General features: G+C 37.7%; 1 protein-coding gene across 3 annotated transcripts in view; it reads left to right on the top strand.

The window, feature by feature from the left end:
- The window catches only part of RHOA (ras homolog family member A), a 70,275-nt gene that overhangs the window by 2,928 nt on the left and 59,880 nt on the right, over positions 1-7,467 (top strand). The window contains exon 2 of one of the 3 annotated variants that reach the window (XM_036737523.1): positions 6,093-6,173. The exons of 1 other annotated variant lie outside the window; for it this stretch is intronic. The gene's annotated coding sequence lies outside the window, so the exon portion shown is untranslated. Of the gene's footprint in view, positions 1-6,092; positions 6,178-7,467 lie in introns of all 3 variants that reach the window. One more of the 3 variants, XM_036737524.1, reaches the window with a different exon arrangement.

Genomic DNA, 7,467 nt, shown 5'->3' with positions numbered 1-7,467 from the left:
TTGAAGAGACTAAAAATTATCTAGCCCAGCTTCATTTTACAGGTGGAGAAATAGAGGCAGAAGGGGAATGGAAAAGGGAGCAAGCAGCATTCCAGCTAAACTGTCTTGCTGTTGAACTCTTAGTGCACTTGGATTCCATATCCAACCTCCCTGCTTTTTTTTTTTAACTGGCCTGTTCCTCATACATAAAGTACACTCTTAATTTCTACGTCTTACCATACTTAGCTTCCTTTAAGGCTAAATTCTCATGCTACTTACTATGGGAAGCCTCTCCTGATTAACCTATAATTGATAGTTCTCTTTCCTTTCTCACATCTTACTTTGCAAATCTTATTATATGTTTTCCCCACTAGAATATAAACTACTTGAACTTCCTCGTGTTTCTTTTTTCTTAACTCCTGTGCACATAGTAGGAGCTTAAAAGATGTTTGTTGAATTGAATTACTCATGGTCATAGAGCAGCAAAATTTGGATTAGAGCCCAGGCCTCTGATTTCCTAGACCTACAGTACTCTTTCTAGTACACTGTATTAATGGTCTATAATTTCTAAGAATCTGCAGAATTCATTTGCCAAATGGAAATCACAATTCTTCAGCTTCCAAAGAATTGTCAAAGCATTCTCTTTTCTCTCTGAATCTGGATGGCAGCATGACAGAGTCAAGTGTACTAAGTGCAACAGCTAACCATATCCAAAGCCAAGCAAGGTCCTGGAGTCAGATCAGACATTATTCGAAGGTCTGGGCTAGCAAGTTCAAGCTTATGGTCCCAATCCTGTGTATCTTAGGAGGACCAGCTCAGTTATGGGGTATAATTAAAGATTCCCAGGTGTAGAGCTAGAAGCTCAGAAGGCAGTTAGTCCAAGCTTCTCATTTTACAAATAGAGAAATTGAGACTCAAGGAAGTTAAGTGACTGGCCCAAGGCCACTGAACTTATCAAGAAGCATTTATTGAGCACTTGATGTATGCCAAGCACTAGGCAGGTTCATGGGGAGACACAATATAAAGAATTAATCGATCCCTACACAGAAGTAGATGCAAAATAAATGCAAGATGTAGTTGAGAGAGAGCACTGGCAGTTGGGTAGAACCAAAAGCCTTCAAAGTGGTTCTTGAGCTTCATCTTGAAGGAAGAGGCCTAGGGGAGGAGGGGAAGTACACCCCAAGCATGAGGGAAAGCTTGAGGAAAGGAGACCAATATTAGAAGGACATTTCAGTAGTCTAGATGAGCAGTGACAAGCGAAGGAGGTGGTTGTGTGAATAAAAAGGGTTGGCTATATTGGCTATGAAGGATGTAGGCGTAGAAGTATCAAGACCTGGCAACTGATTGGATATGTAGGGTAAGCAGAGAGAGCGAGGGGTGCTGAGGTTGCAGTCCTGGAAGAATGAGGGTGCCTTTGACAGAAATGGGAAGTTTTAAAGAGGGATGGATTTGGAGGGAAAGATGATCAATTCTATTTTGGACATACTGTGTTTATGATGGCTCTGCAGCATTTGGTTTGATGTGGGACAGGGCCTGGCCACGCAGCTAACATCAGAGGTGGAGTTTGAACCCATTTCTCTGACTCCAGTGAGCGTTCTTCCCACTAAACCACACTGCTTTATTGTGGGCAAGTAGAAAAGAAGCATGGCATTTGATGATGGGTGATAGTCCTGGGTACTTCCTATTAGCTACGTGTCCTTGGGTGGCTCATCTAACCTCTGAGTCTGTTTCTTCATCAGTAAATTGGGGGTAATACTTCTACTACCTCAAGAGGTTTTCAATGAGAAAGCACTAATCTGTTAGGCAGTACAAATCATCTTATCCTTACTTTATAGACAGGCCACTGAGACTTAATAACATTAAGTAACTTGCTTGCTAGTAGATGACACTGCAACCCCAACCTCTGTACTTCCTATAGAGTAAATAGATGCCCAGCTGGAGTGCTTAATACAGAGTTGGTCATTTCTCTGGACTAAAGCTAACTGCTTTGGCCTGGACCCAAATCTAAAGTATTTATTTGGTAATAATCAGATGAGCCTTGTACAGATAGAGTGATTGACCTTTTGACTCTTAGAGCAGCTCTGGTTTTTACATCAGTCATGGCAATAGGTGTGCGCTTATCAGCCCTATGAGGTTAATGAACCTTTCCATTAAGAAGTGACAGACTCAGACTCTCAAAAGTCTCAATGCAACACTCTGTATGCAAAGATTCTAATTAACCTTTTTTATGTCATGAATCCCTTTGGCAGTCTGGTGAAGCTATGGACCTCTTTTCAAACTAATGATTTTAAATGCATAAGATAAAATATATAGGAATACAATTATCAAAGTTATTCTTTAAAAAGTTCATGGACTTCTAGTTAAGAACCCTTCTCTAGTCAAGCCTGTACCCTTTATTTGTGTCATACCTAGCAATGTTCATCCAGCCTTTGAAGACCTCAATTGAAGGAGGAACCCAAAGAGTCCATTTTTACATGATCTGTATTGTTAGGTAGGTTTTTATTACATATCTTAAGCTGCTTCTGAGTAGGGATTAATTTTATTTTTAGTATTTGTATCTCTAGTACCTAGAACAGAGAAGGCCAGACTGAATGAGTTGTTTATTGATTACATTAGATCTACATCTGCCTATTTACAACTTCCATCCTACCTCCTAAATCTAATGTTTTCCTCGTGACAACTCTTCACCTCCTTGAAGACAGCAATCATGGGTCCATCCCTCCAGCCAAAGCCTTCTCTTCTTCAGGCTAAAAACATCCCCTCTTTCTTTGATATGTTCTTGAAGTCCTTCTGACTGTCCTCCTCAGGAAAATTTCTAGCTTTCAATTCCTTCTTAAAATATGATGCATATAATTGGGTGTAGTGCTGTTCTCCAGGTACAGTCTGGCCAGGGTCAGAGTGCAATGATACCATCATTTGCTTAGCTCTGAACACTGCCTTTTTTAATGCAGCCTAAGATCACATTGGCATTTTTGGCTGCTATATTGCACTCTTGATTGATTGAACTTCCTATCTGTTAGAACCTTAGTTTTTTGTTTTCGGACAAACTATAATTCCCCTATTTTGTACTTGTGAATTTAAATTTTTGAATCCATGTGTTAGATTTTACCTGTTTTCCTATTAAATTTGACCCAGTGTGTTACACTTTGTGGTTTTGTGTCATGTGTAAATTTGATAAGAATTTTATTATCCAAGACATCAGTAAAAATGCCAAATAGCACTAGGTAAAAGACAGGTCTCTCTACTCTAAAAACATCCAAGTTGATATGAACCCATTAAGTATTTATTTATCCTGGAGTCCTACTCTTCATCCAATTTCTAATTCATTTTTATTGTACTATTGTCTAGCATACATTTATCTATTTTGTCTACAAGAATAGCACGAGAGTTTTTTTCAAATACTTTTATAGCTAGGTAAGTTAAGAGATTTCTCTCTCCCAAATCTTTTTTCCCCTCTGTATGTGAGCCTTAGTGGAGACTAAGTTTTCTTAGTATATATAGTCTAATCCATTATTCTGTTCTTTGTTTTCCTCGACCCACAGAGAAACTTTTATTTTAAAAAATCAGTTACTATGTGTAGCGTATTGTTTTCCTATGCAACATATTTCCTGACCATGAGTGGGTAAGAAGGTTTTTTTTTTCTAATTTCCCCCTGCTATACTGCCACTTAACATGGCCAAATTTTTCTTGTCATTTGAGATTGGATATAAGTTATAGGGAGGATACATACGAGAGAATCCTTATCTACTTCCTGAACGTATAGAGTGGAAACACAACCATGGAAGAGATTCCCTAAGATTTCTGAACAGTTTATAGGATCAGCTGCTGTTAGGGACTTTAGAAGTGATCTAGTCTACCTGCCTCATTTTACGAATGAAAAAACTGAGGCCCTGAGTAGTTAAGGTATATTGCCCAAGGTTACACAGGTAGTAAGTAGAAGAACCAGTGTTATTCACACTCAAGTCCTTTGACTCCACATCAGAGCCAGCCGGCAACTTGTTTAGATGGATCAAGTGCTACCTACATTACTTTTGTCATAGTAGGGCTTAGAATCAGCTCTGGAAGGGACCCTAAAATCTTGGATTTAGGGTTGTAAGGGACCTCAGTGGTCATCTAAGTCTAACCCATTCATTTCACAGTTGAGGAAACAGGCCCAGAGAGATTAGATGACTAGCTCAAGTTAGACAATAATACAACCTCCTTTATAGATAGGAAAACTGAGGCTCAAATCAGAGATTAGTGTTAATCTCCAGCTCAACTGAAGATGAACTTACCTTTTAACCTCATAAGAATTGTGGCCTAGTTTGGGGGGGCTTTTGTCCTGTAATAAACTTCTCAGGTTTCACATATTTGAGCTTATTTTTACTATTCAGACATTTAGTAAGTGCATGGTATGTACAATTTGGACTATTTTAGACCTGGAAAAGAGATTTAAGATTAATAAGACATATTCCTTCCCTTCGTTGTGCTTATAGTCAGTTATCATTAAGAACAGATAAACATTTGCCACTTTTTAAAATCACACACAGATTCTTTTTAATTTTTTTAAAGTCTGCTCAATAATTTTTCCAGTTCTGTCTTGAGTTATATTTACCATATTGCCTCTGTCTACCCTCTTTACATATGTCTAGCCACATCTATGTTCTTAAAGTTCACCTATGTGTATACATAGTTCTTTACAACTTAGTAATTCTAACCATTTTAGTTTTGTGCTTCTTGACTTTGTGTAAAACTAAATAAGCACATTTGTGTGTGTGTCTCTCTCTCTCTCTCTCTCTCTCTCTCTCTCTCTCTCTCTCTCTCTCTCTCTCTCTCTCTCTCTCACCCTCACCGTCTTAGTAACTCTCATGCTTTTCCATTTTGGACACATTCTGTGTTAAGAGTATTCTTGAGATAAGAAGGCATTTAAAGTTTCTAAGTAGCAGTTTAGTTGAAGTTACTGATCTCTGTTCAAAAATTTTAAGCACATTCAGTCCAGTAACATTAAGTAAAAAAAAAAAAAGCTTTATGTACTTAAAATTGTGGTAGACATTTGATAGTAAATAGGAAACAAAGCTGCTTGTTCTGTGTCTGTTTTGTTTCAGTTTCATGTGCTTCCTCATTGAAATATGGGACCGCTCCAGACATTTTTACAGTAGTTAATAAGCGTCATGTTTTGAGACATACACAGTTAACTGCAGCTAGTTTGCAGTACAATATGGGATGTGGGGGCATCTAGGTGGCGCAGTGAGCAGAGTGCTGGCCCTGGAGTCAGGAGGACCTGAGTTCAAATGTGCCCTCAGATACTTGTCACACTTACTAGACATGTGACCTTGGACAAGTCACTTAACCCCAATTGCCCTGCCTTCCCCCCTCCAAAAAAAATGGGGTATGAAAGTTAGTGGTATGTTCTTTAATGAGAAACCAAAATAATGAATCTATTTAAGCTTTCTTAGGAGCTGGAAAGATCTTTTAAGTTCAGTTGACTTGCAGGAAGCAAGAAAACAAAAACATGCCTACCAGCAAAATAAAAGGGTTGTTTTTAAAACATAGCCAGAAATAAAGTTAACAACAAATGATGGCCTTTTGTACTTACTTCACAGCCTTCCTTTAGATTGTTCCAGGCAAAAGTCTTATGGTTGTTGATGTTGCCAATATTATTTTCTTTCTATTTCAGTCACAATGACCTAAATAAGTTTATTTTTTGGTCTAGAACTAGCAATTTCCTTAGAATGTCCTCGCAGGTCTCTGACGTTAGTGAAAAGTTATGTTTTAGAGGGAATGTTGCATAGACAAGTATAGTCTGTCCTTTTTTTTCCTTTACAGTCTTATTTAAAGAAAAAAATATCACCATCCCATAAGCTCTTTAGAAAATGATTATAAAGTTTGCAGTGTTCATAGTACATAACCTAACACATGAAATAGAGCATGGAAAGAATGTGTGTCTATGTTGCAAATCTTAGCAGGTCTCTCAGAAATTAAATCCTGGGTATCTCTCCTATGTTGGCTACTGGATTTCACTGTACACCTTGTAGAATTCTTGGGGTGGGTCTCTTCAGGTTACTGTACTTGGGTTTCCATGTGCACAATTAATAGATTTTAATTCTTAAATTTATTGTTTTACATTTCTATAGTGCCTTTCCTCTGAGAAGTTCAAGGTGCTTTACAGAACCTATCTGCTATACAGGTCGTATTTCTCACAGCATCCCTGTGAGGTAGGTACGTGCATCAGAAATCTGCTTTTTGCTTCCTTTTCACCACAGGGACAAGTAATAGAAGGTGCTAGGGAAAATGTTGGTACATCACTATCATTAACATTCTTTTATTCATCAATGTCAGCTTAAGGCACTCTTTTGAAAAATATTTAAGAGCTTTTTTATTGGCATCTTTTAAAATTGCCTTTATTTCCAAATAAAACCCTCCCCCCTCACCAGAGAGTTATCCTGGGTAACAAAAAATAAAAGAAAAAGGGGGGTGGGGAATTAAAGCAAAATGAACCATATCAACTGAGTTGACAGTATGTAGTGTTTCACAACCATGAATTTCCCTTTTTTGTTTTTTCCATTTATATAGTCGTAGTCCAAATTCACTCTTCACTCATAATTCTGCTTAATTCTTTTTTCTAGTTCCCGGCATATCCTTTCTTCAACTTTTTGTGATATACTTTTCCCTAACTTCCCTGCTATTTTCTACTCATAATTATAACTCTTCCTGTATTTCAGAAGACATCTGAATTTTCTAGATGGCTTCGCTGAATTTAATTGTTTGCCACTTTTGAGCTATGCCTCCTCTTTTCATCTCTCTTTGTTGTTTTGATTTATGTCAGCTGGTCCTCCTAACCTTATGCTCATGCTATGACTGTTACCTGAGCATGATTGGCTATGGAGGAGAAAGTACTGATAACAAACAGACCAGGACAAAAGGGGATAAAGGGAGTAAAGTTCACCTTAAAGATGTGTGGAGATCCAGAAATTATACACATAACTCAGTCTTCAGCTAGGTATAAGATGGAGCATGAGAATAAATTTCTGAATTTAATTGAGTAGATTGCTTACCACCTTCTGTTATGTCTGGAGGAATAACTTAACTACTATGTAGTTGTGTATATATAACTTCCCCATATAGTAATCCTTGATACTACAGTACTCCTGTCCTTTTAACTTAATTTTTTCATTTGAAAAAAGAAACCTGTTTTCTCTCCCTCCCTTCTTTTGTATGTGGGGGAGGGAGGATGACATCTTGTAATAAATATATATTTATATCTTACGACCTTGTAGTTGGCTAGTTCATTCGGTTAAGTATGGTGTTGAGATCGTGAATTTAATCCTTATGTGGGGCAGTTAACTTTACCATTAAAAAAAAAACTGGAGCTACAAAGTGTACACTTACCCTCAAAGCACTGTTGTTGTCTCCTGTTTTCTAAAGTTTTATTGATGCCTCTTGTTTTTATGTCACATTCATTTCTGAATATCTCCTTCCCCTGATCAGAGTCTTCCTTTGAATCAAAGT

The sequence above is a fragment of the Trichosurus vulpecula genome, chromosome 9, assembly GCF_011100635.1.
Source record: "Trichosurus vulpecula isolate mTriVul1 chromosome 9, mTriVul1.pri, whole genome shotgun sequence".
Classification (NCBI taxonomy): domain Eukaryota; kingdom Metazoa; phylum Chordata; class Mammalia; order Diprotodontia; family Phalangeridae; genus Trichosurus; species Trichosurus vulpecula.
The sequence above is the reverse complement of the archived record's forward strand: the minus strand, read 5'-3'. Positions and strand labels throughout refer to the sequence as shown.